Raw genomic sequence first — 24,832 nt, 5'->3', positions numbered from 1 at the left:
GTGGCTCCGGAAGATCAGCTCTTCTTCTGTTGTCTTCCTGGGCCCATCGAGATGGAGGAGGCCTGCCGTGATTGGCTGACCGTGTGAATATCATGCCCGCCAGTGTCAGAGACGGCGGGCGAGCCGAGTACTTAAGTGAGCCTGCTGGTGGATCTTCCTTTTTGTCCTCACCTCTCCCCCCTGGCCACCCACCATACCACTGCCGATGTCCCCCAGAGAAGACCTTCCATCATGGCCGCTGTGTGCGGTTCTGGGAGATCAGCTGTTCTTCTGTTGTCTTCCCGTGCTTATCGAGGAGGAGGAGGAGGCGTGCCATGATTGGCTGGCCATGTGAACATCATTCCCGCCAGCGTCAGAGCCAGCAGTCGATCGCCGGCTCCTCGAAGGGCCTCATCAAAGGGCAAGGACTTTCCCTGTCTGGCCCTGTCCAGACCTGGATAGCCTGGGGCCCTCTGCAACCTCTTTGGTCCAGGCCACCATCTACAATCCTGTGGCACACTTCCTTGCTCCCTCCCACCCTCAACATCGTACCTCCTAGCCTTCCTCGAACCGTGATCTACCTGTTGCCTGCAATTGAACTGGGGTATGGCTGAAGACATTTTGGAGCGCTCTTACATTTGGGTGTGTGACAATCATTTGATGCTGTAATATTTTCTAAATGGATGCCGTGCCTGACTTTCAAACTTTGATGCTTGCATTGCTGCGCTCTGTGCACAACCCACTTCTGGGCCTCCATCTGCTCCCGGCATTAAACTGTTGTCTCATTGTTCTCTGAGCCCTGCATGATGTCTGACCACCTTCCACTAAACTTGTGTCCTTCCTTTGGGCTAGCCCCTGCCCCCTCCACCGCTGGTTGCCTTGGCCCTATCTGTCAATTGCAGCAATCCGGAAGGCTCGAGCTGGCCCAGACATCCAAGGCCCACAATAAGGCCCTTATCTGCTTCCAGTCTGAGTCAGGTTTTTTCCTCCACATACTACCCTTTCCCTTCCCTTCCCCTCCACCCTAACTCCCACTTCACCTTATCTAGCTGCCCCCTGCATATGTATGTGCCTTTATGCCTGACTCTTGTACTTTGCTGTCCCCCCTGTTTATGTATGTGCCTGTATGCCTGACTCTTGTAGAAAAAGAAGGCCAGGCGCGCACTCTAGTTCCCAGTCATTTAATCCTGATGTGAGTAATAACAGGGTTAAATCCCAACAAAGTTAAAAAAATAACAGGGTTGAATCCCGGATGCCAATAGTCCCAACAATGTTAAAAAATTACCAGGGTTAAATCCCAACTGCTGCAGTTCAAATGCACAATAGTTCTACTCCTCTAAGTACTTTAAAGTCCCAAACTCTCTTCAGGGAGGGTGTGTTGGCTGTGTTCCTTTTCAGGTGTTGCTAAATACGTTTTCAATTTCAGTTTCAAGGAATTCTGGTTATTGTATTGATGGCACAAGTGTTTCGTTCAGGAGACCAGGGACCAACTCCCCTCCAAACACACAAATCTTACCCAAAATTGGGGAGGGGGGAAAACCATGACTATGGCTCTCCAAAGTGGGGCATAATAACCCCTGTGCTGCTGCCTCTGGAGCACGGGTCTCCAGCAACATTAAGTAGAAAAAGAAGGTCAGGCGTGCACTCTAGTTCCCAGTCATTTAATCCTGATGTGAGTAATAACAGGGTTAAATCCCAACAAAGTTAACAAAAATAACAGGGTTGAATCCCAGATGCAAATAGTCCCAACAATGTTCAAAAATTACCAGGGTTAAATCGCAACTGCTGCAGTTCAAATGCACAATGGTTCTACTCCTCCAAGTACTTTCAAGTCTCAAACTCTCTTCAGGGAGGCTGTGTTGGCTGTGTTTCTTTTCAGGTGTTGCTCATTACTTTTTCAATTTCAAACAATGCCTGACTCTTGTACTTTGCTGTCCCCTTCCCCTTGTATGTATGTGCCTGTATGCCTGACTCTTGTATTTAGCTATCGCCCTTCTCATGGCATCCCTCACTTCTTTTCCTCCTTTGCTTCACCAATTTCGTCCTGCCCAGAGTCAGAGTCTGATTACCATATTTTGTTGGTACCATCACCGCCTTGTTGCTGATGCTCATATTGACTTTTTACTCATGTTTGGTTTCAACCATCTGATTCTTGTTGTTCTCTTCTGGACTTCTTTGAAACATCTCGCAATCTTGGTGGCTTGATCCTTGTTGTGCCCTTCAATTGACTTTGAATCTTGACTTGCACTTGCATGACTCTGCAACATATGGTGTTCAGTTTTAACCTCTGCTTCTTGGCGGTGCTCACTCCATCTGTTTGTTTCTCTACAACACTGTATTGCACCTGCTTTGCTTCTTTTTCAACTCATTCACTGTTTCTCATTTCCTCTTCCTCTCCCTTGTCTGTACCTTCTCTTCTCTCCCATCGCCCTTCCCCCATACTTTATGCACTTGCTCTATCAGAACTGTCATTAGGCCTAGTATGATAGTTGTTGTTCTGTCCCCCCCCCCTCGTCTCTCCCTCCCTTTCCCTCACCTTCTGCCACTTCCCTTGCACTTTTAGAAAAGTCGTCAGGCCTAGTACAATAGTCGTTTGTCTCTCCCTCTACTTCCTCCCTCCCTCCCCTTACCTACCATCATTCCCCTTGCACTATTAGAAATGTCGTCAGGCCTAGTACAATAGTCGCTTGTCTGTTCCTCTCTTTCCTCCCTCCCTCCCTTCCCTTACCTACCGTCATTACCCTTGCACTATTAGAAATGGCATCATGCTTAGTACAATAGTCAGTTGTCTGTTCCTCTCCTTCCTCCCTCCCTCCCTTCCCTTAACTACCGTCATTCCCTTTGCACTATTGGGCCTAGTACAATAATCGCTTGTCTTTTCCTCTCCTTCCTACCTCCCTCCCTTTCCTTTTCCTTACCTACTATCTTTCCCCTGCACTATTAGAAATGTTGTCAGGCCTAGTACAATAGTCGCCTGTCTGTTCCTCTTCTTCCTCCCTCCCTTCCCCTTACCTACCTTCTTTCCCCTGCACTGTAAGAAATGTTGTCAGGCCTAGTACAATAGTTGCTTGTCTGTTCCTCTCCTTCCTTTATCCCCTCCACCCCTCCTCCCTTCCTTCAATCAGTGTCATGGCTCTTGCACTATCTGAAATGTCGGCAGGCCTAGTACGATAATTTATTTCCAATTCTTAAATGTCTCAAGGCCTTGTAAGAATGGTTTGTATTTTTCCCGTGCTCCCTTCCCTGCATTGAAGCACTTTGAAACACGTTGCGTATAGGTGCTATACAAATAAACTATCAATCAATCAGTCAATCAACCAGCCAGGATCCACCTTCTAAATATAAGGAAGGTATTGCTGCACCCCAGCCTACACTATGAAAAAAATCTATATTCTCCAACATGGTCCTTAGCAAATTTGCCCACTGATTCAGCCTATCCCGAGCCCTGTTTCGCTCTCCTGACCAAGGTACACAACCTTTCCACATGCACCCTCTACATTCTACTTAGATCCTCTCCAGCCTTGACCTATCACCACCATGCTGGTTGGCTCCCGATGCAAAATCTTCAAGTTTGTAATTTTTATCTTTATATTAATTTTAAATTAATCTGTGGTCTAGGCCCCCACGATTTAGCAGATTGCATCTCCCTCTAGTCTTTCATGCTTCAACCTTCAGTAACATCTTTGTGCCCTCTCTCCATGTATTGGCTCCATATGTCAAAATCAGAATGACCGTCTGCTTATAAAAGGTTATAATCGGACTTAGAGTGAATTTACAAAATCTTCTGTGCAGAATCATTGGGCCTCATTACGACCCAGGCGGTAAGTTACCGCCTGGGTCGTACCCTTACCACCATGGTGTAAACTACGTTTACACCATGGTGGATGGCGGATTTACCGCCCCATTCCAAGGTGAGTGGGGCGGTAAATCCCCATTTCCCATTTTACCCTTCCCCATTCCCATTTTTCCCCCATAGGGCATAATGGGAGTGGGGAAGGCGCTAATTACGCCACCGTAAATTACGGTGGCGTAATTAGCACCATGGTCCCTTAGCGCCATGGATTTTAACGCCTGCAAAAAGCTGGAGTTTAAATCACCATGGCGCTAAGGGACCTTGTAATCAGGCGTTAAGGGTCGACGCCGTTTACGGCGCCGTTAACCCCTTAACGCCTGACTTGTAATGAGGCCCATTGCTTGGGTTGTCAATCTTTTACATTTAAGTCTTACCCCATCCATACATTCTTCCTCAATTAGGTTGCAATTAATCAAGACTTCCAAATAAGTAACTGAATCCACAAAATCCAACCTTTACCTAGCTATCGCCAATTTGAATCGCTGCTTCCTCTTACCTCTAGCAGCTGATAGAACCATGATTCTAGTTTTTTAAATGTATTCATATAGCGTCAGGAACCCACAGGCGCAAAAGAAAATGATAGGACATACATAAAAAGGACAGGACAAGGATGATTCAATCGGGTCAAGAGGAGACTGGCCCCACCAGGAAAGTTAGGACTCTAATTGAAGAGTAGGATTTCAGTGATGAGCGAAACGTTTTAATGTTTTCATTTAAACGTAGAATGGGTGGATAGGAGTTCCCTGTCTGGGCTGATAACTTGTGAAAAGCCCTTCCCAGTCCATTAGTCCGTATGACCTTGTGGCTATTGACCAGTGCGAGATTGGTTGGACGTAAGGTACGTTTAGGCTCGTATAAAGTGATGCGAGCCTTCGGGTAAGCTGGTGCCTTACCATAAAGGCATTTATGCACAAGAGTAGCTGTCTTGAACTGTCTGCGTTCAGGAACAGGGAGCCACTGAAGAGATTGTCTGCAAAGCAAAAGCCACTTTCAGTACTGACTTGTGCCCTGGCCAGATTTGTTCTGGCGAGGAGAGCACCACAGGTTCGATCCCCGGGTCGCACTTAGAAACCTCTGGGTATTAAGCACGTAATACATAACCTATCATATCATTTGAGCAGCACCATGATGTCTCGGCAGCACCCTGGCATATGATGACAGCAGTTTCCATGGAAAATGGTGCGGCATTCTTGAAAATCCTGCTTTAGTTGATTTAGGTTTTGCTTTTCTTAAATTAGACTCTCACTTTTTATATGTATGTTATTCTGGTTTACTCAGATTTAAAACAAATAATAGATTGATTTAGAAACTGGCTGTAAAACGTGCTATTCACCTCGGTCTATGTGGCTTTCGGTAAATGGGGGAAATGTAATGACAAAATAATATTTTCTTTTCTTGCACATTCATTATGAGTGGATACTCACTGGCAGAGGAATTGTGTTATGCAGCATATCTCCTCACAGGCATGGCATATGTAGTCTTGCCCATTGCAGAACATCTCCCGACCTACCCTACCTACAGCACCCACATTATGTAGACTCCTGTTTTGCCACGTGTGTCCCCCAGCATTTGCTGTAGACTTTTCCAAATGTTTATTTGCTGCCTACCATTAGGCATGCTCCCGCTTAACATCTGCATCGTGTCTACTGCCCCTCATTGGAGAGCGGTCAATTCCAAACTTGGGGGTCATGCGAAAATCCTCTCTCTTCACGCTTCCTACCTGGACAGGCTCCTTCCGGGAAAGCCCCCTCTCTGTTCGTGCTCCAAGCTCCAGGGGTATCCTGCAAAAGCCAAGGTGAGGCTAGAAGCAGGAGTAAGATCACGGCACTAGGAAAAAAAGCTGACCCGGCCATCGCCTCGACAACAGCCTCATTACAAGTATGGCGGTAAGGCAACAACGGCGCCGGTGTCGCTACTGACACCGTTGCTACTGTACCGCCATAATAGTAGTTCTGCTCGCGGGTGCCCTTGCAGCCACTAAGTCTGACCTGGTGGCCGCATCGGCACCCGTGAGCAGAACATGATGGTAGCCCCCGTACCGTTATTAACGGTACCGGAGCTACCACCCTCCCCATTCCCATAGGGCTCAAAAGGGAATGGGGATGTACGGGGCCCAGCACCCGCGAAAGGGCTGGGCCGGAATAGCCCGGTAATTGCCCATTCGCGGGTGCCGAACCCGGATGCGAGTTTTGAGGTAGACTTGACGGTAAAACCGGCAAGGCTACCTCCAACCTCGTAATCCCTCTACACTTTTCTCTGTGCCCGGTCAGTGTAAACAATATATGACATTCCTGGGAGAACTCGAACCGTTTGTGTCCATCAGAAAGAAGTATACACCACCGAAATTGGCACCTGGAGTCACTTGTTTGGCCTTTATGATAGTCGGGTCTTCTTAATCTTGCTGCCAGCATGTTGGAATACTGTCTCGAATCCAGCCCACAGCATGCCCCTCATGGCCTGTAGACGGAGAGGAGGGGCTAGCTACCCCAGGGAAGTTAAGTATCACTGGTAGAGCAATGGTGTCCATTTTGTTTGCACTCACTCATACTCTCCATAGAATGTGACATAACCACCCCCTTAAAACATCTGGCCCACCATCTAACATTAACCTTTGTATCCACAGTCTCCTATTGGTCTCTGATATGATACCATTTTTCCATCAAAGCAGCGATCATCAGCTGGGTATCCTGTGACCTAAGGGGGATGGAGGCCCTAAGCAGCCAGAGACAGATGTTGTCATGACGACTATATGCTAGGAAACAAGGGGAAGGTTGTCATGGATTAGGTCACAGCACCTGAGAGATGAAGGGGAGGAGTTGTGTTTGTCTGGCCCATTTCCTTTGTAGAGTTGAAATTCAGTTCTGATGTATTTGATGTTGGCCTATCTGAGACAGTGGTCCCTTTGGAGACAGAAGGTACCCCATCTTGCAAGTACAATGCGCTAAAGGTACAGTGGTTTTTATTTGCATATTTCTTATCCATGAGCCTTCCCACTGCAGTGGGTTGTCCTATCAGGCCTTCCCACATTTGGCCTTTCCTTGATGGTGTCATCCCCCTCATAACAATGGCTTGTATGATTCTGTAGCACAGAGTTCTACAGTAGAACTCTGTGTTCTGTAGTCATCTGGTTCATTCTGGAACATGAACAATGGCGCTCTGGAATGAAAGCAGTCCAGTCCAGCGGTCACAGACGCTATGTTGTCTTTAATTGAAACACTTAAAGGGATCTTAATATCTTGCTGTTGACACTATGCTTGTCTGCAATGGGAACATCTTTCAACTCTGGCTATAAGGCTGGGAATTCTAAACCTCAGGATACCAGCAAAGACCTTTCCTGTGCAGCGTCACCAGCACACCCATATGCAGATTAACATCACATGATGGAGGCCTTGGACAGACAAAGATCTTATTATTTGATCAAAGGATATAAAGAGTGTGAAAAATGCAAGTGTGGAAGGCGCAGTGCTACTATTATTATCTGAGCAAAGAACAAATAGATTGGTGCACTTTGCAAGCCCGAGTGAAATAGACGAAAATGGCTGCATGTAGCAAGATTTTCAGGTCATCTATGTGCTGCAGTACAGTCCTTAGTAAGTAAGGCATACTTACATAAGTGGGCTAGCCCTAGAAGATCGATGCCCGTTGGTGTCTGGTAATGTCTATGTGCTTGGTGTAGCATTGAATTGAAGACCCCGTACCAAGTCAACCCTTTTTGATCCTTGTTGCAAGCTGGTACATGGACAATACAATGGCTGATCTATTTAAAATAAGAACATAGACATGACACTAGCTGAATCACAAAATATATTCAACAGACAACTTTTACAAACAATAACGTTTTGGAAAGAAACAGCTACAAGCTGAGTCATAAATGTATGAGGATTTGTTCAATGACTAATGTTGTATGCAGGAAGGTAACTGCTCCTCCAATTCTAATCGGGACACCCGGAGGAAGTTTATCAATTGTTCTGTCCTTTCATTATTGTTTTGACCTTCATATGCAAATTCATGTACTTACATGTGCTCTTCCTCAGGGACTATAGTACCTGGTCAGTGCCATTGTATCACTACTTTTGACAGCGTTCTGTTTTCTTTGTTCAAAAGCTATTTTTTTGGCTTTCTATTTACTTTATTCAAAGTGGATACTTTGTTCAGATTGTATCAGTTGTAATATTCCCCCATAGATTCCTTCAAACAGAATTGTTGTGCTGACCATGTTCACAGCATATACTCAGGGAAACGTCTTCTTGGGTGTCTACATCTGGAGGGTATGTTTGGCTAACGGCAAGTTCTTCTCCCTCTTTGTATTAGGGTATGGATCTGGCTCAGGTTCTATCATCCTCTAGCCATGGGTTTTCCTTCTGTACTGTTCTTAATATCTTTTACACACTCCTACTAGCAAGTATTTCTGCCCCTTTGCTTTACAATATAGCTCTGTTCAGATCTTATCACCCTTTAATCACAGATTGCCCTTGTTGGCTGAAGCCTGCCAGCAAGTATTTCTCCCCCTAGCTTTACGGTATGGCTGTGGCTCATGTTTGCACTGTCTAGCTGTCTTTTGCCCCCCTGCGCTGATGTTAATACCTTTTATACATGCCAACCAGAAACAATTTCTTCCCCCTTGCTTAGTGTTTTTGTCAAGCTCTGTTATTTAAACCCACCAGCCAGTGGTCACTCTCCTGAGCCATGGTCTCCCCTCGTCTCTCTTACCATTTGGTCTCCTCCCTGGAAGGTAGCCCTCAAAGGGCTCTTTGGTTTCCTCACCATTTTCGGTGTTTGGTCTCTTCCAATGTCTGAGATACATTGTTCTGCAGGCTCTTGGCTTTTGCTGTTTCTGTTTCTGGTCTCTGCTAGCATTTGAGATATGCCCTGAGCAGGTTTCTTTTTTCACCCCTCCTGGCTCTGGACCCAGCCAGTGTCCGAGATATAGCCATCTGCAGGCTCTTGATCTTCTCTACTCCTATAGGTCTGTTTCTGCCATTGTGTGATACATAACCCTCAGCAGAAATTTAGTCTTCTCTTTTACCCTAGGTCTGGTCTCTGCCAATGTCTGAGATACAGCCCTCACTAGGCTGTTGGCCTTTTATCCTCCCCATGGTCTCATCTTCACCAGTGCCTGAGATAGATCCCTTAGCAGGGCATTGGCTTTCTCTTCTCCTCTGTTTTCGGTCTCTGCTAGGGTCTAAAATATAGCCCTAGCAGGCTTAATTTTCTCACCCCTACGGGATCTGGACCTCATGTTATGTTAGGCCAGACAAATTTGTTAATCGCAACTATGAGCCAAGGGTATTGTGGTGCTATAGAATCCAAAGCCAGCAGAGAAGTAATTCCCAGAGAGAGATAAACAGAGAAGCAACAGAGAGACTTAGCTAAAAAGATATGTTGTGGTGCTTTTTGAAAGGCCAGGTTATCATCAGTGGCACACAAAGTCAGGGGAAGAGCGTTCCACAAGACAGGAGCTGCAACTGAAAAAGCATGCCCCCCAATGGTAGCTTTTGAAAATCGAGGAACCCATAGAAGTAGATGATTAGCCTAGCAAAGGATCCGCAAAAGGGCATGCCTAATGAGTTTCTCACGAGGGTACCATGTACCAAAGCCATAATAGGCCCCATCTACAAGACACATGGGGCCTCATTATGAGTTCGGCGGTAACCCGCCAGTTCTACAGGCGGGTTGTCGCCGAACTCGTAACACTGTTCTGCCGCCTGAGATCCGGTGCCACCGGGACATTTCAAGTTATCAAGACTGTCAAGATTATCACTTTGTTTGACTGATTCCCCTTCTCTCTCACCTGAGGAGGGGGCTGAGTTAGAATGATTGGAATCCTATGTAGTGGTGCCCTTGGAGCGCCGCAGGGGGTTTCCCTTCTTTTCGAAGAGATAGGGTCTGTTCTGAGAGGTCGCCAGAATTTCCTATGGTATACACAAAGAGGAAAGAATGGCGCTACCTCCGGACACAGCCCGAAATCGGGCAAAAAGCCAAAAAGCCTGACAAAACCCAGAAGGCGATGGTCTCCTGATGGTATTATGGCCAGACTGCAAGTTAGTAAGTGTCCAGAGTAACAGCAGTAAGAAGACAGTGAGGAACTGGTACGTAGATAATTAAATATAGACAGGAACAAGTAAATAACAGGCTTAAGCTGACTGCAGCTGACTGCAGGAAGAAGGCAAGGAGACAGCAAAGGAGAGTGGCACAGTTAAGGGACTGAACAGAAAGAGGAGCTGTTCCCAGGCAGAGTGTAAACAAAAGAACAGTACCGCTGTGGGAGATGTCAAGGTAGCAGAAGAAGGCAATAGCAAGCGCCAAGGAAAAGTACTCACAAGCAGTGTAAACAAAAGTTGCAACGCGAGGGAGTTGCCGGGGGCTAATGGTTAAGTAGCATGGTAGACAGCAGAAAGGAAAAAGACTCGAGCGGTCATAACGTTCGGAAGCTAGCGTGATGGAACAATCTATGGCAGCCCTTCCATCGGTTCTAGAAGCTCCAAGAAGGAGTATTCATGACACAAGTCCCGGCGTCCTGGGATGTCAGGCGGTGGAAAGTGTACGTTCCCATTCCCGTGGAGTCCAAGAATGGGAAGCAAACGGTGCCAGTGCTTTGGTGACAACCCTGTCTACCGGGGCCGTTGCGCCCAGCAAATCAGACCTGCCAGGCGCAACGGCCCAGGAAGGCAGAAATGCAGTGTGGCGGTCCAGAAAGGGGGCCAGTACGGTGCCACCGGCACCCTTATTTCCACACCGCCACACTCGGAATGAGGCCCCATGGTCTTAAATGTAATTCTAGCTGCAACTGGCAGCCAGTGCAGGCCCAGAAGTACCAGGTAAAGGCGGAGTTCTGTACCATTTGTAAACCCTTTTTTAAGAACTTAGGCTGGGTGAGTAGTGTAGCAGCGTTACAGTAATCAAAGGTCCCTGACTTGGATGCCGGGACTACCAGACTCCAAAGTTCGGATGGAATATATGGACACATTTTCCTCAGCATCCTGAGCTTTGCATGCTGAGAGAGATGATGCAATTTTGATACCTACTTTTTTTACCACATGGACCGGAATAGGTAGCGGGCCCAGTGACGAGGCCCAGATGTCATTGGGCCAGAGGTCTGTGTCTTCTACAGGCTCTACATCCTCTCTCTGTCTATAGGTGGGGTCTCTGTCAATCTTTGAGAAATAATTCTACAACAGGCTCTTGGTCTTCTCCCATGCCACCCATGAGTCAGTTCTCTGCTAGTGTTTGACATATAGGGCCTCATTACGAGGCGGGCGGAATGGATTTAACGTCACCGGTAATGGTGCCGGCGCCATTAATCCCATTCCGCCCTATTACGAGGTTCCCTTGAGGGACCCATTCTGGACGTCTGGTCAGACCAGACGTCCATTGTGGGTCCCGCGAGGGGACCAGGGAGCTAACACGGGCCCATTATTAACGGGCCCGTTGTTAGCTCCCTCCCCATTCCCATTGAGCCCTATGGGGGCTCGAATGGGAATGGGGAAGGTCTGGGTCCGGGTTCCCTGAAGGAGGAAATACCGGGCCCTCCAAAGTCGGAATGGCCCGGTATTTCCCCATTCAGCGGACCCAGACCCGAGTTTGGAAGCAGCCGTGCCCTTGTTAAGGGCATGGTTGCCTCCAAACTCGTAATGAGGCCCATAGTCTTTTGTAGGCTGTCTCTGGAATTAACCAGTGTCTGACATTTCTGTGTAACAGTGCACAACAAATAAATCCAAACTCATTCATAGAAATGTTAAGGAAACTTTGGTGCAGGAGAGGTACCACAACCCTCACACAGAGTCGAGTAAATACAGAAACCAGCAAATGGTGTCTAAGAACAGGGCACTCTCGTCCCCGGCACACCTTAATGCTGTAAATACAGCTAGAATCACAATTTCAAAAACAATTTTATACACGCAACTTGATATATTTAGGACATGTAATCATTAGATGAGATTCATATACAACTGGTGAGGCTTCTTTATTTTTCAAAGTCAACTGCTCAATGTGTTTCGGGGACACTATCCCCTTCTTCGGGAGCACAACTGTAAACAATCATATTGACAGATTTAAACACACAATTTGCACTCTATACTTTTTGTAGTTCATAAGCAAACAGTACAGGTCTATCATCCTAGTCATGAATATATGCTTGTACAAAACTTCACTATACAATAACCATGGTCCTGATTTGAGAAACCACTGTGCATTGGTGACCCTCCACTAACCATAACAGTGCAGTGTGAGAAACCTGAGGGTGTTCTCACTCCTATTCCCCATGGATCCTCTGCACAGGTGGCCAGGGAAAGGCCATCGCTTTTGGATCCCGACCCTGGGGGTGGGCAAGCACGGGAGGATCTCCTGGGTGGCGGGCCTGTGAGGACTGTGAGAGGGATACCCTTGGGAGAGGCATGGTACCCCCTTTTCCTAATAATGACCAAACCAATCCATCCCCCATATTTTTGGGGTATTACAAATCAACTCCCCTGCATTCTTCATACATGACTACAAAAAATACTGAGACGAGGAAGAGGCAACTAAGAGCAGTGAAGACTAGTTGCTTTCATCATTTAGGTACTAGGATGAAGAAGAGGCCTGCTGAGAGCAGTAGAGATCAGGCATGTCCCCTTAATGATGGTCAGGCAGGGCTAGTTGTGAACTCGCACCTGCAGCCTGTTAAAGAGCTGCAGGTGTATAAAAAGCCCCACCAAATGAGTGTAAGATAGGGAATGGTGACAGGAGCAGTGGCATTGAATTCGCAGCAGCAGACAGGCCAAGAAGAACAGCGAGGAGCTGTCCATATGCATCACGCTTATGGTTCAGGGACGAGTGGCCTGGGAGCTTGGGCTCTGTGGAACCAACAGAAGCGTGAAAGGGGAGCTGTACTGGAAGGCTGCCCCTTTTTCTATTGCTGAAGGAGCTTTTTCTCCTGGGGTCAGAAGCTGACCCAGGAGTGCCGAGGGGCATGAGATGGAGCCCTAAAGCAAAGACCTGAAGGCCGGAAGCTCTGCGGTGCAGGAACTCGCATCAAAGCAACCAATGCGTTTCCAAGACAAACAGAAACCCGGTATGCAAGTGTTTGATGCTACGCATGAGGATATTTTGTATCAGAGTGGTCGTGTGAATGAAAGTACGTTGTTGAAGGTCTCCGAACTCCGGGCACATATAAAGGACAATTATAAAGACAGATTACAATAGGTAACAAATTGAACAAGGACAACAAATTTACTTACCTTGCAACCTTATACCTTAATGAAGTGCCGAACGGAAAAGAATATTTAAACCATAAATCTGCACTAAAGGAAAATCCTATCTTATAAAGAAAATAAGAGAAATGAAGCCAATGAAATACTGAATATTAAAATAGTTAGGGCTGCCATATACCACCCACAGACAGATGGGTTGGTGGAGCGTTAGAAACAAACCCTAAAATGCATACTGAAGAAGTTTGAGGAGACAGACACTAAGAACTGGGATTTCATGATATCATGCGCCTTGTTCGCTGTACGAAAAACCCTGCAATCCTCCTTAGAGTATTACCCATTTGAACTCCTCTATGGGCAGGAGCCGTGGGACGTTCTGAACATGTTAAGAGATACCTGGGAGGAAAGAGAAGAGGCTTCCCTACTGTAGAGGTGGCCCTGATTATAAGGGCGTCCCTAATTATACTCACACCAGAATAAATACACCCCTCTAGGGAAGTAAGGCCAAGAGTCTATCTTGTAAAGATAACAAGTTTAATCTTACAAAAATGAGGATGGTAGTAAAGGACTCTGCTGCCTGATTGGTCTGCTGCTGCCCTCATCCATTCCTTTCTCCTGCCAAACTGGTGCCAGGCAGCAGTTTATATAGTCCAGTCTTGCTGTAGTGACGTCACTTGATACAGGCTATGGCTCCATCCCAATCCATCCTTCTTCCATACAAGGGATGCTCCAAAGCTTTCCTTTCTTCATTGTCAGCATTTTCTGTCAGAACATGCTGCTCTACATTTGCTACCTTACATAGAAACACACTACAGCTCTGCAGACGTTTACAAACCTTGAGGCCTAGCCCCAGGAAAACCTAAAAAAAAAATGGTATACGCAATTTTCAGTAATTCTATCCACACTTCACTCCTCCTGCTAATGTTATCTGGGCCCTGTAGTTTTACACATTTATTTTTATAATCTGTCCCATCCTGCATTTTGTGCACCGAGCATGTAAAATCCCATGTGAGCCTGCATGCGCTCTTGACAGGCAGTGGACAGCTGGTGAGTCACTTCGTGTTCTGCAAACACTGTGGAGCATGTAGTCCAAATTTAGTACTGGCTGCATTCTTTCGGGAGAGAGTTTGCAACTACCGCACTAAGATTTTACAAATGCATAGGGTCTGACATTACAAATCTATTCAACTAATAATTACATGTGCTTAATATTTAAACTAACTGCCCCTTTTCAGCGCTTGCCCTTGTCTGTGTATGTGATTATATTTGCATAAGAGAACCTTCCCAGTGCCCCTCCTTCCCTAATCTATTGTAGCACCTAAAATATGTCTTGCCTAACTCTAAAGCGCTTGGGGGTGTGGGAGGACCCTGGTTCCTTCCCAACACTACCAATATCTCAATCAGCTACACGGTTAAAGTCTCACATGAAGGCCATTAAGTAGATAGTTAATAGCCATCTCACATGAGGCAAGAAACACCAAAAGGGGCACTACGATCTATCCACCTTGGCCTCGTCCTGCTCCATAGGCGATCAAGTATTGGTTTTGTTATCAACCTCGGAGAACAAAATTATTTCAAGGTGGTACAAACCTTATAGAGTCATTGAACGGAGGGTCCTCTGAATTATCTAATCTCACACAGCCAGATAGGTGACAGAACTCAGACATATCACTATACCTGCTGATGGTTTGTAGGGCCAATTCCATAGAACAGAGTACCATCACCATGGTGACTCTTCTGATAGAAGGTGAAAAATCCCTCTGGCCTAATTCCACACAACATCAATCAGATGCAACACAGGACCTTCGGGATCTGCTAGCTCAATTCCCTGCAGTCTTCTCTGCAGAGCTAGGAAGGGTGAAGGGTTTCTTCCATTCCATTCAAACACCTCAGTGCCGTTACTGAACCTGAAGTGCTATTGCATCCCCAAGGTGCAAAGGAAGATTATATCAGAAGAAATCAATACAATGCTAAGGCTAGGGTTAATAGAACCTTCTGAGAGTCCTTGGTCCTACGCCAATAGTTCTCTTTTCTATGCCCGATAATTCATGGAGATTCTGCATTGATTTCTAGAAGCTTAATTCCATCTCAGCATTTGCAACTACCTAATTGTCATGACCCGTGCCCCTGGCCCTCACTGGCAAGTCAGCCTTCCAGTTAGGGCCAGGTCAAAGGCCTTAAAACCTCATCCAAGACCATCTTGGAGTCAGTCCTGGCGCCTTTGGCTCCAGGCTCATAACCATCATGAAGACCAACATTAGAATGGGACTATTTACTTGGGGGGCTTCAGCTAACATGGAGGCACACACATAGCTCAGTTACAAGGAACTGAGCTATGCAGCCTATTCTTTTGGGTGTGGCAGGCCTGGGACTACTTTACCTGGACTACTTTGGGTGTTGCAGGCCTGGGACTATTTTACCTGGACTACTTTACCTGAGACTATTTAAACCACACCCAAACAGCAGAACATGCTTTGCGTTATTCTGCTGTGGGCAGCGTAACGCTCACCGTGTCCAGTTCTTTGATGCCAGCTTACCTGAAACCAAGGACCTGCAGAGAGAGAAAGAACACCACGAAACCTACCTGGAACAGTATCCTGTCTTCAATCCATCGCCGACTTCAGTTCCACTCACCCGAAGGTACGAACTCCATCATCCGGCACTGCATGCATCCTGGAATACCATAACTTGGAAAGAGGAGAAAGAAAGACAGCATTAGTAAGCGTTTACTCACGTTTCCTTCCGAATGAAGAAAGCCACACAATTCTTACCTGGGTAGTCATCTCCTGGTCAGTATCATTGCTGGAACATTACGGCGCTCGGCGAGGAACATCGCAATCTGCAAGGAGAGAAAAGACACAGGTTAGCAATATAAAAGGCGAAACAGCGCCTTGCATCCCGCATTACTCACCGGACAGCATCGTGAACACCGCGCTTTCACCTACCGGCCCATGCTCATCTTCAAACTGCATGACAACTCCAAAATACCTTTTCATACCTAAAAGGAAAAAAGCAAGACATTATACCCCCATCGCTGTGGAAAGGGCAGGAGCCCCCCACCACCGTCCAGGACCATCGCCGTGGAGAGGGCAGGAGCCCCCCACCACCGTCCAGGACCGCAGCGGAGACCTCGACTCGACGGAGGCGGCGCGGATCCCCTCTAAGGATCTGCAGCATCTTGCCATCGGCACCCCACCGCATCACAGGAGCCCCCTGCGCCTCCAGAGCCCTCGATCCGCTCGCGCCGACATTTTTCCCGATACAAAATGTCGGGCGCGATGCGGCCCGAAAGTGAGGCTGGGCGTTGCTCGTTGCCTAGCAACGCTGTGTAGGCAGCCCTTAAGGCCACACATCCGCCGGCAGGCGGAAGCCGGCGGCCACCCAAGGCCAACATAAGGCCGTCTGCCCGTTTGGCCCCCTCAGACCCCCATCGCTGTGGAAAGGGCAGGAGCCCCCCACCACCGTCCAGGACCATCGCCTTGGAGAGGGCAGGAGCCCCCCACCACCGTCCAGGACCGCAGCGGAGACCTCGACTCGACGGAGGCGGCGCGGATCCCCTCTAAGGATCTGCAGCATCTTGCCTTCGGCACCCCACCGCATCACAGGAGCCCCCTGCGCCTCCAGAGCCCTCGATCCGCTCGCGCCGACATTTTTCCCGATACAAAATGTCGGGCGCGATGCGGCCCGAAAGTGAGGCTGGGCGTTGCTCGTTGCCTAGCAACGCTGTGTAGGCAGCCCTTAAGGCCACACATCCGCCGGCAGGCGGAAGCCGGCGGCCACCCAAGGCCAACATAAGGCCGTCTGCCCGTTTGGCCCCCTCAGACCCCCATCGCTGTGGAAAGGGCAGGAGCCCCCCACCACCGTCCAGGACCATCGCCGTGGAGAGGGCAGGAGCCCCCCACCACCGTCCAGGACCGCAGCGGAGACCTCGACTCGACGGAGGCGGCGCGGATCCCCTCTAAGGATCTGCAGCATCTTGCCATCGGCACCCCACCGCATCACAGGAGCCCCCTGCGCCTCCAGAGCCCTCGATCCGCTCGCGCCGACATTTTTCCCGATACAAAATGTCGGGCGCGATGCGGCCCGAAAGTGAGGCTGGGCGTTGCTCGTTGCCTAGCAACGCTGTGTAGGCAGCCCTTAAGGCCACACATCCGCCGGCAGGCGGAAGCCGGCGGCCACCCAAGGCCAACATAAGGCCGTCTGCCCTGTTTGCCCCTGTTCGCTCCGGGGAGCTACTGTCACCGTTGGACCTCTAAGATCACACACATTCTCCTCATTAAGGTTACATTCGTTCCTGGATTAACGTGGATGATCAATTTCATACTAGGACATAATCAACGTGAGTACTGTCACTAGCTTTTCAATTGCTAATCTATACTAGTTACTATAGTGCTCTCCTGTTACCCATATCACTTGTTATGCCCTATGGCCAAGCTCAGCCACCCACTGTCCGATGCTGTGCTTTTTGATCGTCATACGGGTCTGGCTCATGCTGTGCATGGTGTTGTGCCCCATGGTCGCCTACAGACCACCTTTGAAGTTGTGTTGTGCCCTACAGTCGCCTACAGACCACCTTTGAAGTTGTGTTGTGCCCTATGGTCGCCTACAGACCACTTTTGAAGTTGTGTTGTGCCCTACAGTCGCCTACAGACCTCCTTTGAAGTTGTGTTGTGCCCTTTGGTCGCCTACAGACCACCTTTGAAGTTGTGTTGTGCCCTATGGTCGCCTACAGACCACCTTTGAAGTTGTGCTGTGCCCTATGGTCGCCTACAGACCACCTTTGAAGTTGTGTTGTGCCCTATGGTCGCCTACAGACCACCTTTGAAGTTGTGTTGTGCCCTATGGTCGCCTACAGACCACCTTTGAAGTTGTGTTGTGCCCTATGGTCGCCTACAGACCACCTTTGAAGTTGTGTTGTGCCCTACAGTCGCCTACAGACCACCTTTGAAGTTGTGTTGTGCCCTATGGTCGCCTACAGACCACCTCTGAAGTTGTGCTGTGCCCTACGGTCGCCTACAGACCACCTTTGAAGTTGTGTTGTGCCCTATGGTCGCCTACAGACCACCTTTGAAGTTGTGTTGTGCCCTATGGTCGCTTACAGACCACCTTTGAAGTTGTGTTGTGCCCTATGGTCGCTTACAGACCACCTTTGAAGTTGTGTTGAGTCCCCCCGCTCACAGCACCACCAAGTACACAATCATGCCCATAGCGTCCTGCAAGCTCACCGCTGCCGCCACCACGCTGCTCACCCTCCTCTCCACACTCACTACTCTCAAACTTTATCCTCCCATCCATCCCCTCATCCACACACCACCCAGCCCACTCTTCTACCACAAGCATTTCGCTATTAAGGATATCACACCTGCCATGACAGATTGTACACCCTGTGTAGTAACTCTGCACAGACTAGAAAGACTTAGAGCGCGCACACAGACCCCAGAACTTAGCACACTAGCCATTCCCACGGAACTCAGAAACTATAGGCTGAGTTCCCGCACCACCTCCACACGCTGCCCCCGCACGGAATACCCACACACCCACAGTCCACCACCCACTAACCTAGCCACACCCTGCAATACCACTTCACAGAACATACCAGACACGACCATCACTCACACCTCCACAAGCAAACATCACACACCTCACATCAAATGTGCACTCCTCAATGTCCGATCACTCCCAGCTCATGCGTCTGATATCCATGACATTATAACCAGTAATAACATTGACCTGTTAGCCATCACCGAAACATGGTTACATGAAGCATCAGGCCCTGCCGTTACACTTGCACTACCACCGGGCTTCTCCATACTCAGACAAGATAGGCCAGATCGAATAGGAGGCGGAGTAGCCCTCATCTACAAAGAGAACCTACAGCTCCGACCTATCAGTCACCCTTCAACCAACAACTCTGACCTCTTATCGGCCAAACTCACATTGTCACCCAACAGCACCATCAACATTCACCTACTATACCGCCCCCCAGGCAATTCCCCAGACTCCCAGGACAACATCCTACACATCCTTAGCAACAACATCAAAAGCTCCACCAAAACCATTCTACTAGGGGACCTCAACCTCGGATTTAATGATCCCAAGGACAAATCTGCAGCCACTCTCACCAAGGAACTCAATGACCTGGGCTTCATCCAAAAAGTAGAAAGTCCTACTCACATCAAAGGCCGCATACTTGACTGGATCGCAGACCATAACTGCCTCTCCTCTATCACCTCCAACTCCTCACTGCCTTGGACTGACCACAACTGCATAGAGTTCTCTATTCCTATCACCAAAAACCTTAAGACTCTGACCCCTGCCAGCGCTGCCCAAGTCAGAAGCTCAAAGAAACTCACAGAGGAGAACCTACGCCCATACCTCAATACCCCAGTGTTAGCCCCCCCATTCGCTAGCGACCCCAACATCCTAGCAGACATATATAAAGATGTCCTCACCAAAGCCATCAATGTAATAGCGCCACTTGAATGGAAAAAAGAAAAGAAATCCTTACACTCCAACTCCTGGTTTACTGAAGAACTGCACTCAATGCGATCCCACAAAAGAGCAGCACTAAAAAACTGGCAATCTGACCCCTGCACCAATACCAAAAACATATTCAATTTAATCTCCCACCAATACAAGAGAGCTATCACCATTGCCAAAGCCAACGCCTTCAACACTCGTATCACCAATGCCAAGTCACACTCCAAAGAGATTTTCGCAATCTTTAACGAGCTCATCTCCCCCCCTAACACTCCAGATGAAATAATCAAAGATGAAGCTTGGTGTACCAGCATTCAAGCTGCCATGCTTCACAAAATTGACCTTCTCCAAAAGAAAATCAAAGACCACTGCAAAGCACTTCCTCACCAGACAGGAACCATACCGACTAACACCCCACCCCCTTCCTCCAAGCCCACCATACCTGACCTCTCCTTCAGAGATGTCACTGAAACAGAAGTTATTAACCTTCTAACAAACCTCAAACCCTCCCCATGCAAAGGCGACATTTGCCCACCTAAACTAGTCAAAGACTGCGCAGACTGCCTTGCGCCGCTCCTCACGGCATTTATCAATGCGTCCTTTAAAACAGGCATCATCCCAGCCAACCTCAAAGAGGCTTGGGTCCGGCCTCTCCTAAAAAAACCAACTCTTGACCCCTCACAACCCAACAACTATAGACCAATAACCACTGTGCCATTCTTGCTGAAATTACTGGACAAAGCCGCACACTGCCAAATCCAACACTTTCTGGAAACCCACTCCATCCTCGGGACGAGGCAATCGGGCTTCCGGAAAGGACATGGCACAGAAACAGCCCTGGTAGATCTGAAGAGCCAGATCACCCAAATCATGGACAAAGGCAAACCGGCTCTTCTGCTTCTTCTAGATCTCTCAGCCGCGTTTGATCTAGTCGATCACAAGACTCTCACCTCCCACCTCACGCACTCAGCCAACTTCTCCAAAGAAGCAGCCGCCTGGATCACCTCCTTCCTCGAAGGTAGGGCCATGAAAGTCTTCTCGGACATCGCTAACGCCACACCGACGACAATCCACTGCGGGGTCCCTCAAGGTTCCTGCACTGCACCCACACTCTATAACTTGTTCACCAAGCCCCTCTTTGACAAACTTGACTCATACGGCATCACCTACACGAACTACGCGGACGACACACAAGTACTTCTACCCCTCTCAGGCTCATACAACAAAGACGCAAAGGCACTCCACACTATCTACTCCATCATCAAGGCATGGATGGCAATTAATGGCCTCTGCCTTAATGGTGACAAGACCGAAATCCTGATACTAGGTCAACAGAACACCTTAGACAAACTGGACAAACTGTACACCAACTTCTCAATTGACAACTCCATCATCCCCGTGTCCACAGCCGTCAAGACACTGGGAGTATACCTTGACTCTTCGCTATCTATGACTAGACAAGTCAGCGCTATCACTTCCGCATCCGCACACACCACCAAACTTATAAACGCCATCAAGCCCTACCTCTCTAAACCTAACTGCCTCTCCATAGCAAGGGCAACCATTGGAGCCAAATTGGACTACTGCAATGCTCTCCTAGCAGGCACATCAGCCAAAAACATAAATAGACTACAAATCACACAGAACAACGCTCTCCGGGCCGCTCTCAGTATCCCAAGAAGAGAGCATATCACCCAGGCCAGGCTCTCAGCCCAATGGCTCCCAGTCAAAGAACGGATCACCCTCAAAATCCTCACCCTCACTCACAAATGCCTCTCCTTCTCCGCCCCGCCCTATCTTTCAGATGCCATCCTCAAACCTTCCTCCACACGTCCCACTAGGACGCAATACGCTAACCTACTCTGCACCCCACGCATCAAAAAAGCCAAAGCTGGAGGTCTAGGTTTTCCCTACATTGCAGCACAGACATGGAACGCTCTCCCCTCAGACATCCGAACGGAAAACTCACTTCCCATCTTTCGCAGGAAACTGAAAACCTTGTTCCTGCTAAATAACTAGCAAACTCTCAGGAAGCCATGTAATTATACTGCCTTGCTATTGTATATATTTCCCCTGTAATTTATGTACTGCTTGTAACTACGGTTTCCTCTGCAACTAAGATGTCTGTAACAAGCGCCACGATGCCTCTGGGCTGATGTGCGCTCAACAAATTTGAATAAATAAATAAATAAATAAATAAATATTATTCGAACTAAGAGGAACATAAGAACTGCATATAAAGACTGTAAAGCAGCAAACCTACGGAGTCTCAGCAGGCCTGGATTCCCACAGGGTGGGGCTTGCACCAGTGAAGTAACTTGGTCGCTGCTCACCCCCACATCTACACGCCCCTGCCACAAGGAGCAGGACAGAGAATCCACCTTCTACAATATTAAGGTGTGGAGAGGGCCCAAAGGGGAGGAAGGAATAGAGGACAAGGGAGGTGAGTAAAAAGAAAGACAATCTGGTATTGAATCCAGCTCTCCTATATTGCAGACCCATCTTTAACCAGAGGCCTTACCAAGGGACCGGGAGAGGGTTAGAGAGTGCAAATCATCCAACCAGGGCTGGGTGGCGTCCCCGTGGATACCAGGTGAGCGTAACACTAATGCCATGTATCGATGAATTAATCGAAAGAATAGGAAATGTCAAGTTTATTTCCAAGCTAGACTTGACAAAGAAACAATAAATAAAATAGTCCATAGGCGCCCCTCTGGGAGAACGAACACGGCCCATTGACCTGTTCTTTGGGAAGGTACCCACTTGAGAGTCCGCAGCCACACTTTAGCTCAGTGTACCTTTCACAGATGGCAAATACCCATTTGCATATCAGTCTTTGTCCCGCCACATGGGCAGTCCAGCACCAAAATGCTATGACTATTCCCTTCTGAACAAGAGTACCAACAGCAACCCCATACACGTGTTTCAGCCTTGTTGGGCTTCATCAGTGAAGTGGAGCTGTGCCTCTTTGAGCACAGTGAGCAAGGGGTCCACGTCTGGCTGACCCTAGGAAACTTAGGGTGACTAAATCTAAGTCCCTTAAACAAACAAAAATAATAGTCGATAGGCGCCCCTCTGCGAGAACGAATACGGCCCATTGACCTGTTCTTTGGGAAGGTACCCACTCGAGAGTCCGCAGCCACACTTTAGCTCACTGTACCTTTCACAGATGGCAAATACCCATTTGCATATCAATCTTTGTCTGTCCCGTGCACATGGGCAGTCCAGCACCGAAATGCTATAGCAATTCCCTTCTGAACAAAAGTAGCAACAGCAACCCCATACATGTGTTTCAGCTTTGTTGGGCTTCATCAGTGAGGTGGAGCTGTGCCTCTCTGAGCCCAGTGAGCAAGTGGTCCAAGCAAGTGGAGGTCTTCATGAGGACTACTAGTTAAAGGAGATCCCAGGGAGAACTTAGAGGTAGCTCAAAAGCAGAAAGGTAACTGAACCTTTCCCCTTGCAGTACCTGGAGCCAAGAAGGCAGCTGCTTTTAATGTTGTCCCACTACCGTTATCCCTCACATCACAGTCCAGGGTGGTGTTTCAATCCACAGCTGAGTACTGAGTCTTGCTCAGGTGACTATAGGTGAAACCTTGCGTGCTGGCTGGCTGAAACGATTATTAGGAACATATGAAGAATAACATTCAATAGTGAATTTGGGGCCAGTGACTCTGGAACTTTAGAGGAAGAACACTTCCTTATCACCTCCTATCATGCAGTCACAAATGAATACTAAAATGTGCACAAGCTCCACCTTCGTTCAAGATCAAACAGGTAGCAAGGAAAGGGGACCTAATGTGGAGGTTCTCATTCAACACATTGTGCGGTTGAAACATCTTTCCAAGTGGAAGATGTGATTGAGCTAGAACAGAAGGAAACGGTTGTCCATTCCAAAAATAAAAGAACATCCAATCTCAGAAGGAAATAACTGCCAGGCTAAGGGCTGTCTTAGGACGGGGATGGGAGTGCTGTGAAAAAACAAAAAAGTTAGAGATGTTGCTACCGAGGAGTCTGTGTATAATCTTGAAGGGTTGTTTGTTATTCCTGTTATTATTCTCATCGATGCAGAGGAGCGTCAGGTCAGTAGTGTATTGGTTCAGACGGATCCTTGTACTACTGACCGCGTTGCTCAACATGCAACCTCCAACATTAAAAGTTCAAGCAAGGTTAGAGACCTTAGAATCAGCAGCCTATTTTGTGATGGGGAACGCTTCTGTCTGAACAGATCTAGGTTGTTGGAGTTGTTCCACACTATTTTACCATTGCGCTTCATTAGAAGCAATGATCTAAAAACTGTAGATATCTGTAGAAATGTAAAGAACACCACCTACTTTGTGCTTTTCCATGTGGCAAATACTATTGACTATATAATTGAATACTGTTCATCCTTCTGAAAGGGTGGCTCTGAATATATGGCAATGGAGGTGAATGAATAGGGGGAAAATAGCTCATCAGCAAAGAGTTGTGTATACTCCCAACCCACTGTGGGACGAGAAACTCCACCACAGATGGAGGTGGTGGCTCCACAACCTCGGAGTGGTGAACAGGTCATTGGTACTAAATATCCCCCAAACAGAAGCCAGGGGGTAGATGTACCGATGACCGCAGTATGTCCACTCATGAGTAGTAGTGAATATGTTAACCATGGAGGGCATCAGGCATGGGGCCATGGGGTAGGAGTGCCATTGGGAATGACTTGCCAATATGGTAGAACAATGCAGGCAACAGTGCTCCTAATCCCCAGTTCCTGATGGTTTGTTGGAACACTCAGGGAAATCATCATTTATTTGAGCAGGTTGGCTTACTGGAGCACATTGATAATTTCTGAATCCTGGTCTCAAAAGAGACGTGGCATTTGGAACCTCTTGTAATTGAAGGATGGAGCACCATTTCTAAACTGGGAACTCCGGGCCCTAGGGGCCGTCCCAAAGACGGTCTGATACTGGGACCAAAAATAAACCTGTGTGTCGAAGAACTAGTCTGTGCATCTCGGAATGTCTTAATAGATAGAATCACACATCTAAGTGAACCCTAGAGGGTGGGAGTGAAAGAAGTCAAAATATTTAATGTACATGACCCTGCTTATTTGGGGGCCCACATTGCAGTACTCAAGGAGGTGGAGGACTCCTTTAACTCTCAGAAGGGTCGTGCTTGTACAGTGATATGTGGAGATCTTAACTCTAAGGTCCCAAGGGATGTTAATGGGAGGGAGTGGTAGTCGGAGTCCCCGACTTTGCCATCACCAGAGAGAAGGCTGGATATGGCCTGCCTCAGAGGTATCAGTGGGCTAGCCTGCTCTATTATGCATGTTTCAACATGGTAAATGGTGCCCGTC

At 48.0% G+C, this 24,832-nt stretch overlaps 1 protein-coding gene across 2 annotated transcripts in view; it reads left to right on the top strand.

Moving 5' to 3' along the window:
• Positions 1–6,615: 6,615 nt before the first annotated feature.
• LOC138567368 (uncharacterized) overlaps positions 6,616–24,832 on the top strand; it is a 963,890-nt gene continuing 945,673 nt past the window's right edge. Inside the window, exon 1 of one of the 2 annotated variants that reach the window (XM_069645508.1) lies at positions 6,616–6,779. The gene's annotated coding sequence lies outside the window, so the exon portion shown is untranslated. The remainder of the gene's footprint in view (positions 6,780–24,832) is intronic. The other variant, XM_069645510.1, reaches the window with a different exon arrangement.

The sequence above is a fragment of the Ambystoma mexicanum genome, chromosome 2p (genome assembly GCF_040938575.1).
Source record: "Ambystoma mexicanum isolate Mex_15411 chromosome 2p, UKY_AmexF1_1, whole genome shotgun sequence".
Taxonomy (NCBI): Eukaryota; Metazoa; Chordata; class Amphibia; order Caudata; family Ambystomatidae; genus Ambystoma; species Ambystoma mexicanum.
This window is presented reverse-complemented; position numbering and strand designations above follow the sequence as displayed.